The sequence below is a fragment of the Equus quagga genome, chromosome 1, assembly GCF_021613505.1.
Source record: "Equus quagga isolate Etosha38 chromosome 1, UCLA_HA_Equagga_1.0, whole genome shotgun sequence".
In the NCBI taxonomy this organism is placed as follows: Eukaryota; Metazoa; Chordata; class Mammalia; order Perissodactyla; family Equidae; genus Equus; species Equus quagga.
In genome coordinates this window covers 13781882-13796388 of record NC_060267.1, presented here as the reverse complement: position 1 = coordinate 13796388, position 14507 = coordinate 13781882, and the positions used below count along the sequence as shown (strand labels likewise).

The 14507-nt window shown below is 35.2% G+C and overlaps 1 pseudogene; it reads left to right on the top strand.

Moving 5' to 3' along the window:
* The first annotated feature begins 797 nt into the window (after positions 1-797).
* Positions 798-1730, top strand: LOC124228693 (olfactory receptor 6C3-like; annotated as a pseudogene).
* The last annotated feature ends 12777 nt before the right edge of the window (positions 1731-14507 follow it).

The window sequence follows — 14507 nt, the reverse complement described above, 5'->3', positions numbered from 1 at the left end:
AATATTTCTATATATACATTTCTAACAAATCACAGAAGATATCAGACATTTATGATATTCATGGAATTACAAGACAAAGCAATAGGTGAATATGTCTTCTATTTGTTAAATACAGTAAGTGGGTAATTTATTATATCTTACAGTAAATGTATATATTACTATATAATATGTATAGAATATTCTAATATTATCTTGATAATTATACACATAAATATTGATATTAAAATAAAATTAATAATTAAAAATAAAAATCTATTTTATTTGCTAAGAAAATCATTAATTGATTTCTTATATCATAAAAAATGTAATGGGTTGTTACTTTAACCTTGTAAGTTTCACTTTTACCTTTTGACGGAATTAAAATCATTCATGTCTGTTTTTAGGTGGTGGTATCCTCTAATAAATACATGAGAAAAAATAAAGAAAAATGCGTATTATATATGATTGTTTCAACAAAATATAATAATTTGCATAAACTGGACAGAGCAAGAAATATTGATTTTATTTGCCATTTCTCAATGATGTGACTTATTGGATGAAGGTTTCCTAACTTCCCCTGATGGATTGAAAATAAGAGAACTAGTAAACAGCAGGACTCACAAATATATATTAAAACATAATGCAAACAATATCGTCAAAAGGAAATATATTTGGTATGAATTGTAGAAAATGTTTTAGAATTACATCAATGATGATGCTATTGATCCTGATGAATGATGCGCTTCATTCCTCTATTAAGTACTCTTTCCACCTAAATAGCTTTAAAAGAAGAAAAAAGGAGAGAGGGAGAGAGGGGAATGAACCACACAGAGATCACAGAGTTATCCTCCTAGGCCTTTACGAGGATCCTGACCTTCAGATTCTGATTTTCCTTTTATTGTTGATCACGTATGTATTGAGTGTCACTGGAAACCTGACTGTCATCACCCTCACCTTGGTGGACTCCCATCTACAGACGCCTAGGTATTTCTTCCTCCAGAACTTCTCTTTCTTAGAAATCTCATTTACAACTGTATGTGTCCCTAGATTTCTGGGGGCAGTTATCACCAGGGATAAGACTATTTCCTATTACAACAGTGCAGCCCAACTATTTTTCTTTATTTTCATGGGGGTGACTGAATTTTACATCCTAACCGTCATGTCCTATGACCGCTACGTTGCCATCTGCAAGCCCCTTCACTACACAACCATCATGAACAGGAAACTCTGCAGCCTGCTTGTGCTCTGCGCATGGCTGGGCGGGTTTCTGACCGTTTTCCCACCTCTTATGCTTCTCCACCAGCTAGATTACTGTGCTTCCAAAGTCATTGATCACTTTGCTTGTGACTATTTTCCCCTTTTACACTGTCTTGCTCAGATACCTGGCTCCTAGAAGTAATTGGTTTTTACTTTGCTTTGGCTACTTTGCTATTCACTTTGGCTTTAGTGGTTTTATCTTACATGTACATTATCAGAACTATTTTGAGAATCCCATCTGCCAGTCAGAGAAGAAAGGCTTTCTCCACTTGTTCTTCTCACATGATTGTCATTTCCATTTCTTATGGAAGCTGTATATTCATTTGTGCCAATGCCACTACAAAGAAAGAGGCATCATTGACAAAAGGAGTAGCTATCCTGAATACCTCTGTGGCCCCATGCTCAATCCCTTCATTTACACCCTGAGAAACCAGCAAGTAAAACAAGCTTTCAAAGGTGTCGTCCATAAAGTAGTGTTTTCTGCAACTAAATGAATTGCTTTTTCGTAGAAAATGAAGGACATTCTACAGAGCATTTAGTTAAAATCTTGAAATTCCTAAATATCTGCATAACTATGCTTGTTCTTTATAGCCTCTTTATATGCCGTGTTACAGTTGATTTAATATTTTCCCAGTCCATTTTTTTCACTTCTATACCCAAGTTTCTCCAGTGCATTGTTTATTGACTTATTCAAAAATATAGAAAAATTTATTTCTCCTATAGAATTTTCTGGAAGTGACATGTATTTCTTTAATACTGATTCTATAGTATAAAGTAAAAAATAGTTTTAATTCTGTTAATATCAATCACTAAAAGGTACATATGATATCACGTTGTACTTCAAATGTAGAGTTTCAAAACTAGTGTGTCATTCCTTGTGTATTTTCAAAATGAACATTGGTAATTTTTTAATGTTTAAAGAGTCTACATGATCTGTATTCTTGTATATTAAATTCAGTCCTTGAGGTAATATGTCCTAGTGCATTGCACTTTAACTGTAGAGCTGTATACTTTGTGAAGTTTAGTGCATACTTTCAAGATAAATATTGGTCATGATATGAAGTATTATTTATAGAATTTCCATGTTTTCAATTATTTTTTAGGAATTAATCATTTTTTTAGATTTATTTTTTATATTTCTATTTTTTTGAGATTCATAATAATTTACATCATTGTGAAATTTCAGTTGTACATTATTTCTTGTCTGTCACCACAGAAATGTGCCCCTTCACCCCGTGTGCCCGCCTTCCACCCTGGTAACCACTGAGCTATTTTCTTTGTCCGTGTGTTTGTTTATATATTTTAAAAAATTCAAAATAAATGAAATAAAACTAAAACACATGCCTCTTTCCTGAACTCATTGAGCATCTTTATGACAGTTATTTTGAATTCTTTGTCAGCTGTTCACATAGCTCTCTTTCTTTAGAGTCTGTTTATGGAGATTTATTTATTCTTTCTCTGATTGGGCCACTTTTCTCTGTTTTTTCATGTCCCTTGTAACTTCATGTTGATATCTACACACTTGAAAAAGCAACCACTTCTCCCAGTCTTTTTAAACTTTTAAAATTTTTACAGGAAAGATGATCACCATTCAGTTCACCTAGAGATTCTGGGGCCTAGTCAAACCTGGGGGGGAAAGAATTTGCCAGTGCTTATTCCCATCTGAAGGAAGAACATCCTTGTGCTCCATTCCCTGTTAACCTCCCTGTTTCACCCAAGAGGAGAGAAAAAGAAGTCAACAGGTGTCATGCCTTCAAGGAAACAGATTGGCAATGCTATAGCCAGGGAAGGGAGTAGAAGCCAGGGAATAAAAAGATACACCACTGGAGAAACTCTTGTAAAGAGCACAGTGCAGAGACAAAGGCCACTAAAAAGCTGAAATTTATTTGGAAGATAGACTGTTCTGGCACCCCCAACATTACCACCACACCAACAGGGAATACCCAGTGAGTACAGTGGAAAGTGCTGTAAGAGTCAGGCTCCCTCAAGAGGAGGAGTTCTTGGGAGAACACAAATTTCATCAGTGAGAAGGAAAATAATAAAGGTAAAAGAAATTAGACATCACATAACACCTGGATGCAAATTTTTATATAAGCTTTATATTTAATTGGGAAACAATGGAAGCAATTAGCATGTTATTCAAAAGGTGAATGACTAAACGTTTGGGGTACATTCATATAGGATACACTTCAGGAATACAAAGAATAGGCATCAAACCATACAAAGACATAGATGATTTTTTTTTACTGAGTTCATAATAGTTTACAACATTGTGAAATTTCAGTTGTTCATTATTACTTGTCTGTCACCATATGGGTGCTCTCCTTCACCCCCTGTGCCCTGCCCCTGTCCCCCTTCTCCTGGTCACCACTGAACTTTTCTCTTTGTTCGTGTGTTTGTTTATCTTCTACATACGAGTGAAATCATCTGGTGTCTGTCTTTCTCTGTCTGGCTTATTTCTCTTAACATTATACCCTCAAGGTCTATCCATGTTGTTGCAAATGGGACAATTTTATCTTTTGTATGGCTCAATGTCATTCCATTGTGTGTGTATATATATGTATATATATATATATATATATATATACCACATCTTCTTTATCCAATCATCAGTCAATGAGCACATTTGTCAGAAGCATTCGATGCTTCTCTGTCTTGGCTATTGTGAAAAATGCTGCAATGAACATACGGGTGCATAAGTCACTTTGAATTGTCGATTTCATGTTCTGTGGATAGATACCCAGTAGTGGGATAGTTGGGTCGTATAGTATTTCTGTTTTTAGTTTTTTGAGAGATTTCCATACTGTTTACCATAGTGGCTGCAATTGTTTGCATTCCCACCAGCAGTGAATGAGGGCTGCTTCTTCTTCACAACCTCTCCAACGTTTGTTATTTTTTTGTCTTAGTGATTATAGCCATTTTAACAGGTGTAAGGTGATATCTTAGGGTAGTTTTGATTCAATAATGTCTTATAGTTTTCATTGTATAGATCTTTCACCTCCTTGGTTAAGTTTATTCCTAGATGTTTTATTCTTTTTGTTGCAATTGTAAATGGGATTGTATTCTTGAGTTCACTTTATGTTGGTTCGTTGTTGGGTATAGAAATGCAACTGATTGTTGTAAGGTGAATTTGTAGGCTTCAAATTTACCCTAGTTGTTGATTATTTCTAATAGTTTTCCAATGGTTTCTTTAGGGTCTGCAAACAGAGTTTCACTTCTTCCTTTCCCATTTGGATTCCTTTTATTCCTTTTTCTTGCCTAATTGCTCTGTCCAAAACCTCCAGTAAAATGTTGAATCAGAGTGGTGAGAGTAGGCACCCTTGTCTTGTTCCTGTTCTTCTTCTTATTTTTTTTGAGGACGATTAGCCCTGAGCTAACTACTGCCAATCCTCCTCTTTTTGCTGAGGAAGACTGGCCCTGAGGTAACATCCATGCCCATCTTCCTCTACTTTACACGTGGGACACCTACCACAGCATGGCTTTTGCCAAGTGGTGCCATGTCCGCACACAGGATCTGAACCGGCAAACCCCAGGCCACTGAGAAGTGGTATGTGCGAACTTAACCACTGAGCCACTGGGCCGGCTCCCAACACAACCTTGTTCCTGTTCTCAAAGGGATGGCTTTCAGTTTTCCCCATCGAGTGTGATGTTGGCTCTGCATTTGTCATATACTGCCTTTATTATGTTGAGATAATTTCCTCCTATCCCCATTTTGTTAAGAGTTTTTATCATAAATGGTTGTTGGATCTTGTCAAATGGTTTCTCTGCATCTCTTCAGATGATCATGTCGCTTTTATTCCTCATTTTAATATGGTGTATCACACTGACTAATTTGCAGATGTAGAACCATCCCTGTGGACCTGGAATAAATCCCACTTGATCGTGGTGTATGAGCTTTTTGATGTATTGAGGTATTCGGGTTGCCAATATTTTGTTTAGAATTTTTGCATTTATGCTCATCAGAGATATTGGCATGTAGTTTTCCTTTTTTTTGTTGTTCTTCTCAGGCTTTGGTATCAGGGTGATGTTGGTCTCATAGAACATGTTAGGGAGTGTTCCGTCTTCGCTAAAATTTTGGAGTATTTTGAGAAGGGTAAGTATTGAGTTCTCTTTGAATGTTTGGTTGAATTCACCAGGGAAGCCATCTGGTCCTTGGCTTTTGTTTTTTGGGATGTTTTGGTTACTGTTTCAATCTCATTAGTTGTGATTGGTCTATTCAGATTATCTATTTCTTCCTGATTTAGCTTTGGGAGGTTGAGAAGAGTATAAGAATTTATCCATTTCTTCTAGACTGTCCAATTTTTTGGCATATAGCTTTTCATAGTATTCTTTCATAATCATTTGTATTTTTGTGGTATCCATTGTAATTTCTCTTTCATTTCTAATTTTATTTATCTGAGCTTTCCCTCTCATTTTCTTTGTAAGTCTGGCTAGGGGGTTTGTCAATTTTGTTCATCTTCTCAAAGAACTGGCTCTTTGTTTCGTTGATCCTTTCTACTGTCTTTTTTGTTTCCATTGCATTTGTTTCTCTTCTGATTTTTATGATTTCCCTCCTTCTACTCACTTTGGGCTTTGTTCTTCTTTTTCTAATTCAGGTAGAAACATTGCTTATTTGGGATTTTTCTTGTTTGTTAAGGTGGGTCTGTATTGGGATGAATTTTCCTCTTAGGACTGCTTTTGCTGCATCCCATATGAGTTGGTATGGAATGTTTTCATTTTCATCTCCACATATTTTTGGATCTCTCTTTTAACTTCTTCAATAATCCATTCTTTGTTCAGTAGCATGCTGTTTAGTTTCCACATCTTTGTCCCTTTCTCAGCATTTTTTCTTATAGTTAATTTCTAGTTTCATATCATTGCGGTTTGAAAAGATGCTTGCTATTATTTAAACCTTCTGGAATTTATTGAGGCTTGCCTTGTTTCCCAACATGTGGTCTATCCTTGAGAATGTCCCATGTGTACTTGAGAAGAATGTGTATTCTGCTATTTTTGGATGGAGTGATCTATGTATATTTATTAAGTCCATCTGGTCTAGTTCTACTGTTTCCTTGTTGACCTTTTGTCTGGATGGTCTATCCATTGATGTATGTGGCATGTTGAGGTCCCCAACTATTATTGCGTTGTTGTTAATATCTCCTTTTAGGTGTGTTAATTGTTGCTTTATGTACTTTGTTGCTTCTGTGTTGGGTTCAGAGATATTTATAACTGTTATGTCTTCTTGATGGAGTGTCCTTGTTATCATTATATGCTGGCCCTCTTTGTCTCTCTCTACCTGTCTTATCTTGAATTTTACTTTGTCTGCTATAAGTATTGCAACACCTGCTTTCTTTTGTATGACATTTGCTTGTAGTATCATCATCCACCTTTCACTCTGAGGCTGTTTTGGCGTTAGTGCTGAGATGTGTTTTCTAGAGGCAGCATACTGTTGGATCTTGTTCTTTAATCCATCTCACCACTCTGTGTCTTTTTATTGGAGAGTTCAATTCATTTACATTAAGAGTGATTATTGATATATGATGGCTTAATGCTGGCATTATATCATTTGTTTTCTGGCTCTCCTGCATTTCCTTTGTTTCTCATCCCATGTATTTCAGAGTACCAATTCACTTAGGCAGTTTTTCATGCTGTATTTCTTAGTTTTCTCCTTACTTATGATTTGTGAGTCTGATCTACTTTTTTGTTTAGTGGTTGGTTACTGTGAGGTTTGTACTCAAAATCTCATATATGAGATAGTCCATTTTCTGATGCCCTCTTATTTCTTCAGACTAAGCCAATTCCCCTTCCCCCCCAGGTTGTTTTTTGTCACATCTTATTCCATCTTGTGTCATGAGTTTGTGCTTAAAATGACAAGATTATCTTTATTTTTGATGTTTTCTGTCCTTTTATCTCTAATGTTTTCCGTGAGTATTTGCTAACCTGTTCTGCCTGTTAGCTCCAATTTTCAGATTTTGTCTACCTATTTATCTTTAATTAATTAATTAATTAATTAATTAATTATTTTTTTGAGGAAGATTAGCCCTGAGCTAACTGCTGCCAATCCTCCTCTTTTTGCTGAGGAAGACTGGCCCTGAGCTACCATCCGTGCCCACCTTCCTCCACTTTATATGTGGGACACCTACCACAGCATGGCTTGCCAAGCAATTCCATGTCCACACCCAGGATCTGAATTGGCGAACCCTGACCTCAGAAGCAAACATATGCACTTAACAGCTGCGCCGCTGGCTCAGCCCCTACCTATTTATCTTTTATTCAGGGCTTTGCAACCCCTTTCTTCTTGTCTTTCACGTATGAGGGCCTTCTTGAGGATTTCTTGTAGGGGTGGTCTTGTGGCAATGAACTCCCTTAGTTTTTGCTTATCCGGGAATATTTTATTTCTCCATCAGATCTGAAGGATATTTTCGCTGGACAGAGTATTCTTGGCTGAAAGTTTTTGTCTTTCAAAGATTTGAATATTTCATTCCACTCTTTCCTAGTCTGTAAGGTTTCTGCTGAGAAATCCACAGAAAGCCTGATAGGCATTCCTTTCTAAGTTAGTTCCTTTTGCCTTGATGCCCTTAGTATTTTTCTTTGTCATTGACTTTTGCCAGCTTCACTACTATATGTGTTGCAATAGGTCTTTTTCATTGATAAAGTTAGGAGATCTGGTGGCCTCTTTCATGTGAATTTCCATCTCTTTCCCCAGGTTTGGGAAGTTCTCTGCTATTATTTCTTTGAACAATGTTTCTGCTCCATTCTACTTCTCTTCTCCCTCTGGAATACCTATAATCCTTATGTTGCATTTCCTAATTGAGTTGGATAATTCTCAGAGACTCTCTTCATTTCTTTCTAGTCTTAGTTCTTTCTCTTCCTCCATCTGAAGATCTTCACTCATGCTGCTTTGTTCTGCGATGATATCACCTCTACTGTTCAGGGAATCTATATTCTGCTGTATCTCATCTATTGTATTTTTAATCTCCAATGTTTCTACTTTGTTCTTCTTTACATTTTCAATCTCTTTGGTGAAGTAGCTCCTGAACTCATTGAATTGTCTATCTGTATCCTCTTTTAACTTGTTGTATTTTTTAATGATAGCTATTTTGAATTCTTTGTCATTTAGGTTATAGATTTCTATGTCTTCAGGAGTGATATCTGGGTACTTGTCATTTTCTTTCCAGTCTGGAGATTTAATATAATTTTTCATAGTGCTCAATGAAGTAGATTTGTTCTTCCTCATGTGGTAGTATTTAATTGCCACTTCCACCTTTCGCCACTAGGTGGGGGTCAAGAGCTGTGTATTCTGAGCCTGCCACAATTTGTGGCATAGCTCCCCAGTGCTGGGCTAGGGTGCCAGGAGTGGGGAAGTGAGACTTTCTTCTCCTGTGCAATCCTGGGGGCTTCTCATTCTGCCCTCACTATCTGATCTTCTGGTGTGTTGGCTTGATGCAGACACCCCCATGGTAGCTAGTCCCCTCTCTGAAGGGCTTTTCCCCAGGCTATGAAGGACTTCAGGGATCTATTGTGCTCCCACAGAGGGCCATTTCTCCCTTCCTGCTTTCTTCCTTGTGGCTGCACATAATCCCTGGGTTGCTGTCCTTCCTTGAGGAAGAGAAGCATTCTCTTACTTTGAACCACTTCCTTGGGATGTGGGGCTCCAGCTCTTCCACCTTACAACGTGTGGCTGCATGGGTTTCTCAGACGTCTTTTGTGTTGTGTGGATATCCTGTTGGAATATATATGTCCTTTTCATTGTGTCTTTTGGGGGAGACTTTACTGGGAGCTCACTATGCCATGATGCTGATGTCACTCGACATAGATGAATTTTAAATACACATTGCTAAGTGAAATAGGGCAGACTTAAAAGGCTATATGCTGTGTGATTCCACTTATATGATATTCTAGAAGATGAACAAAGAGAAAGTAAGCAAATCAGTGGTTTCCAGGACTTTGGGAGAAGGAGGATAGTTTAACTGAATAGTTGAAACACAGGTGACTTTTTTAGGGTAGCAAAACTATTCTATACAATGCTGTAAAGACAGATATATCACACTCTTTAGTTGTCAAAACCAGTAAAATCTTGCAACACAAAGAATAATTCTAACATATGCAAATAAAAACAATAAATTTCAGGGTGTTAAAATAAAATGCAGAAGAATTTAACTAGATTACAAATGCGTGAAACAGCCACAGCGAAGGGAGTAGGGGAAAAAGGTGCTGACCTAAGTAGCTGGAAATGAGTGGAATCATTAATACGGCAGTCTAAAGGAACTGTGCAGAAGTCCTGTACTCTAGTTGATAAAGTTGTCTCCCCCTCTACATATAGAGTGGAATCGAATAAGGGAGTAAATGATTGGCAGATGGAGGGAGCCAATGTTTCACTGTAGGAGAGGTTACACGTAAGCAAGAGAAGAAAGCTAGAATGAGTCATGTGGTGATGGGTTAAAGTTGAAGACCTTAGTACACACTCATGATTAGCTTAATCTAGATACAGATGCACATATACAGATATTTATACTTGTGTGTATAGATGTGAATTAGTTAAAAACATATATTTTCACACTCTGTCATCTGAGGGACCTAGAAACAAAAATACCATGTGAAAACGCCAATAGAGAAAGATTCTAGAAAACTGATAAGTTAATTGTTCACACTCATGGCTCCTGATAACTTGCTGTCACATCTGCATTACACAGTGAGAGAGGTAAAGAGGAAGAGGAAGGTAAGTCTCTTTTATCAAGGGATAATCCTGGAAATTCTGCAGATTATCTCCATTTGCATCCTTTGGACAGAATTTAGTCACATAATCACCACAAGTTCCAAGGAAGGCTAGCTATGTGCATACATATGTTCTATTAATATTGAAGCGGAGAATGCTTACTTACTATGAAAGATCACTTTAAGATCCACTAGACAATATCACAAAGACTATTTGGAGAAAAGATAGCTGTCAGAAGAGAAACTGAAGGACACATAGGACGTGAAGTATTAAGTGTGTCTGAAGAATTAATAAAGGTTCATTTAGCTGGAGGTAAAATTGTTTTCTATGATCAGCTAAGTTCTTCATCTTATATTGTCACTTTTTATTGCCACTTTTTTTCAGCTTCCAAATCCTTATCTTTGCATCTGAGATTTCAAAACATGAGGGCATATACATATTAGGGAAATATACACTGAATTATCTGGAGTTGTAGTTAAAGGCAATTTGTTAAAATTTTAACTAACATCTGAGGAGAACACTTGTATAACACATAAATTTGTGATCCTTTAGGAATGAAGTTCTTGGATCTCAAATCTTCCTGAGAATTATTCATAATCATTAGATATTTTCCTTCAGGCACAGAAAGCATAAATACTCCAAAGGATAAAGTGTTGATTAATTTTATACAACACTGTGGGTAAAGTTTAGAAAACTACCCAAAATATACATAAGTATATTGTAGTAATGGGAAAATTTACTACACTAGTTTAAAAATACGCAAAATAAAAATACCTAATCAAACCATTTATGAGGTTGCCATTAATAGACAGGGAAAAATGATCATAGATTGTGGGGTAGAGTGAGATCCATTCAGAGAGCAATGGAATATGAGTGTGCTCTGTTCAGCACGATGACAAAAGAGTTAAATAGTGAAGCAGAGATGATTTTGTCTGAATAAAGCTATGTATATATCTTCTTAAAAAAGTTGTTTGCATTTTTAAGTCTTTTTGGTAGACTGCTATAGGACTCAAAATGATGAAAAGAATCGATATGTCTAAAATTTTAAAGATCATATTTTCTGTTAGATATACTTTAATCCACATTTGTCCTATTTTTCCCATTAAAGTAGTAACTTTAATTTTTTCTAAGCTTGTAAATTTTGATTCAGGGAAAATGGTGAAAGGAGAAAAATAGAATACAATTATAATTTAGTACTGAAAAACATTTTCTTTTTTAAAGTTACATGATATTCACAGTATCTAACACAACTAGGCCCGACTTCTAATGCTTTGGTAATGCGAATTTTGTTAATGTTTTGTAGTTGTGTGATGGGGGTAGCTGGTGTGTGAAATTGTTGAAGTTGCACAAAGAAATAATATGACTTGGTATAATTCTGATATAGGTGTTTTAAATATATGCATTCCTACAGTTGTTGCCATTGGAGTAATTTGTGTAAAGGAAGAAAAATTTGTAATAGATTGCTTCACAATTATGTGAGTATAATAGGAATGTCCCTGAAAAATGTCATTTCTTTTCATTCATATATGTCTACAGAGATTGGTTTCATTTTTCTTGTTTGATGTATATGACATGGACATGGAAGGTGGGCCAAGTTTTCTTAAAAATCCTTATGGTTTACAATATATAGCTACTTCAAGAAGTTTTTGTCTTGCTTTTAAACTTAAATTTACAGATTGTAGAATTTCTCCACTATTAAAATAATTTTCCATGTATTTTTAACTTCCTTGGACAATAGTCTCCAGGGAAATGTTTTCTTCTTTTTAAAAATTTTTAATCAGTTAATTCTCTTGAGACAAATATCACAGAGTACAAAAAGTCTGATTCTGCTTGTAATCTCACAAACTAAGAAAAAGCAATTGTGCTTTTCATATAGACCAAAAACATCTCAAAGTAAACAACCAGTCTGAAATCTTTTCTTACCCCTCCTTTCTAATCTTTTAAAATATATATTTATTTTCATTTTGTATATATTCCAGAAAATGTACTCTAACTTAAATATAACATAAATCGGAGAAAATTACTTGTTTAAAAAATTAATGAGAAGAAATGAAACTATTAATTTTCTTGTCATGATAAAATTTGAGCTTACACATCATAAATGTGTGATGCTTGTGCAGATGTATTTTGGAAGATAATCCAAGACAATGCCAAGGGTTAAGGCAGTATAAAAAAACATGATGGATATGTAACACTAGAAATTGCCTCTGTTCTGGGACTCACATCATAAGAAGACAGTTGGGAATGAAATTGCCAATAGAGACATTAAGGTTTGGAAAAAAATTGTTTTTATTTTAATCGTATTAGTTTTACTGGGTGAAGCTGGAAGAAAAAGAAAGATTGCTTTGTAAACCATTGAAATATATTTCATGAAGTTAGAACTGATGCTTTTTACAAAACAAACATTAAGCTTACCATACCAAAACTTATACTGAAGTAGTTGAGTTATCTGAAAGAGAAATCTTTGAATCTTTCATTTTGTAGGAATCAAGATTTGAATATATATCCTTCATAGTATCCAACGGAATCTCAGAGATGCATTTTATTAAATGAATATGTTGTTTTCTCCAGATAATCATAATTGCTTACACATTTAGTACACATAGTTATTATGAATATTGTGAAATATCTCACTGGAAAAACAACTTTGTCTTGAACTTAGGAAATTTTCTTTTATGTTTACCAAGCATCATATCGAATTCAATAGAATTTAAACATTTCACAAACTGTCAGATTTTCATATCTAAGGAATATCTTATCTCTTACCTATAAATTGCCAAAGCTGTTACAGAAGCCCCTGGGATGGTAAGAATCATTGGAAACAATGACCATTTTATTTCATCCAGGAAGTATTTTCTTGTAGAATTAGGAAGAAAAATAATGTTGTCAAGTAGTTTGTAAGTTTTCTTTAAATTTTTTTTTTAGGATTTTGTAATTTAAAGTTAGGCTAGAGAGTGCCCATGTATGATTCTATTTCTGACTTTATACTCTGGCACACTATAGAACGTGTCATTGTTGATTGATGTTTCCCTATGCTTTTCGCCTTTAAAATAGACTAACATGAGTATGAAGTTTACTTAAGTGGACAGAATATAGATATTTTTAGAAGAATGATCCATTTGCAGAGAATGGGGAAGGAAAGAAAAAAAGTAAGAAAGAAATGAAGTAAAAGAGGGAAGAAAAAAAACTTAGGTGTATTGTAATCATTTATAGCCATTGGAATATTTGTAGTTTTTTAGATACCAGAACTGGAAGATGTGAAACGTAATAAGATTAAAATGCAATTTAACATACGACGCAATAATTCTTCCTCAGGAAAGTATTGTCATTCTTTAAAAAAAAAATTGGTGATAGACTTCTGAGGTGATAAATGTGAGAGCATAGGTATGGTCAGGGAGAAGACAGAAAAACAAGAAGAAATGAAAAGGTTAACATAATTCTGAATCGTTACGTGCTGAATCACAAAGACAGGTTGGATGTGAATAAAAGAGAAGAGGCTGCTATGGGGACGGGGGAAGCACGCAGGGCAGTGACACTAATACGAACTAGCGAGCAGGTCAAGCTAACATTTTATTTTTTTAAATAGCTTGTTTTCTAGAACTCTCCTCTGTCACTGGAGATAATCAGTAAAGCATGTTACATAATGATGTAAACATCATGCACTAGGATATGCTTTATGTCTATTTGGGCATATATCAGACAAAGGAGAACAAGCAGGGTGAGAGAGATGAAAGTAAATTCAAGTCTCTGGAAAAACAGGGAAAGCAAAGCTAAAAGAGGTTATGAGGGTTAAAGCTTGAAATTTCCAGAAGTTTTCTGAAAGTATTGGATTCCCACTGTATATGGGATAGAGAATGTTTAGGTGAAGTTTATGTTAATTTTAAAAGGCAGAGAGGCCTCAGCTAAAATCTGACCTGGAGAATAACAAAGTCCACCATGAAAAGTGAGAAACACAGAGGAAGAGGTGTTTGGCAAAGAACAATGAACCTTATTCCTCTATAAAGTGAGGATAGCGAAACTTTATCTCCCTCAAAGCAAATGGCTTTTCAAAGATTTCTTGAGGTCCTGTGTAGCCTACCATCTATGACTCAATGAGAGAGTTTCACTACTTTGTATTTCCATCATAAAAACAAATGATTCTTTTAACAAAAGCAAAAAAAAAGAAGAAAAGAAACAGAAGAAGAAGAATAGGTCACTAGGTGGTGTAAAATATTTTAATATAAACTAAATAGACAGGGAAGAATTGCAAATACAGAAGACGAAAGTTAAATTATGAAAGTTTTTTTGTTTCTTTCGGTTCTATATGACACTATCAGTCCATTTGAAATGTCTGATTTAAGACACTTGAAAAAGGAAAACAAAAGAAGAGTTCTATTTAGTTAATGAAATTTTGAGTAAAACTTATGTGAGTAAATTTTTATAGGTGTTACTTCTGTCTAGCAGAATATTAAAGGAGGTTGGCTGTGGGTAACAATGTGTTTATGGAGGATCTCAAGATAATTGGTATTGCATGCAACATTTTCCCCTTTAATTCTCATTTTTTCCCTATTCTTTATTTTACTTTATTTTGTAGAAGTCA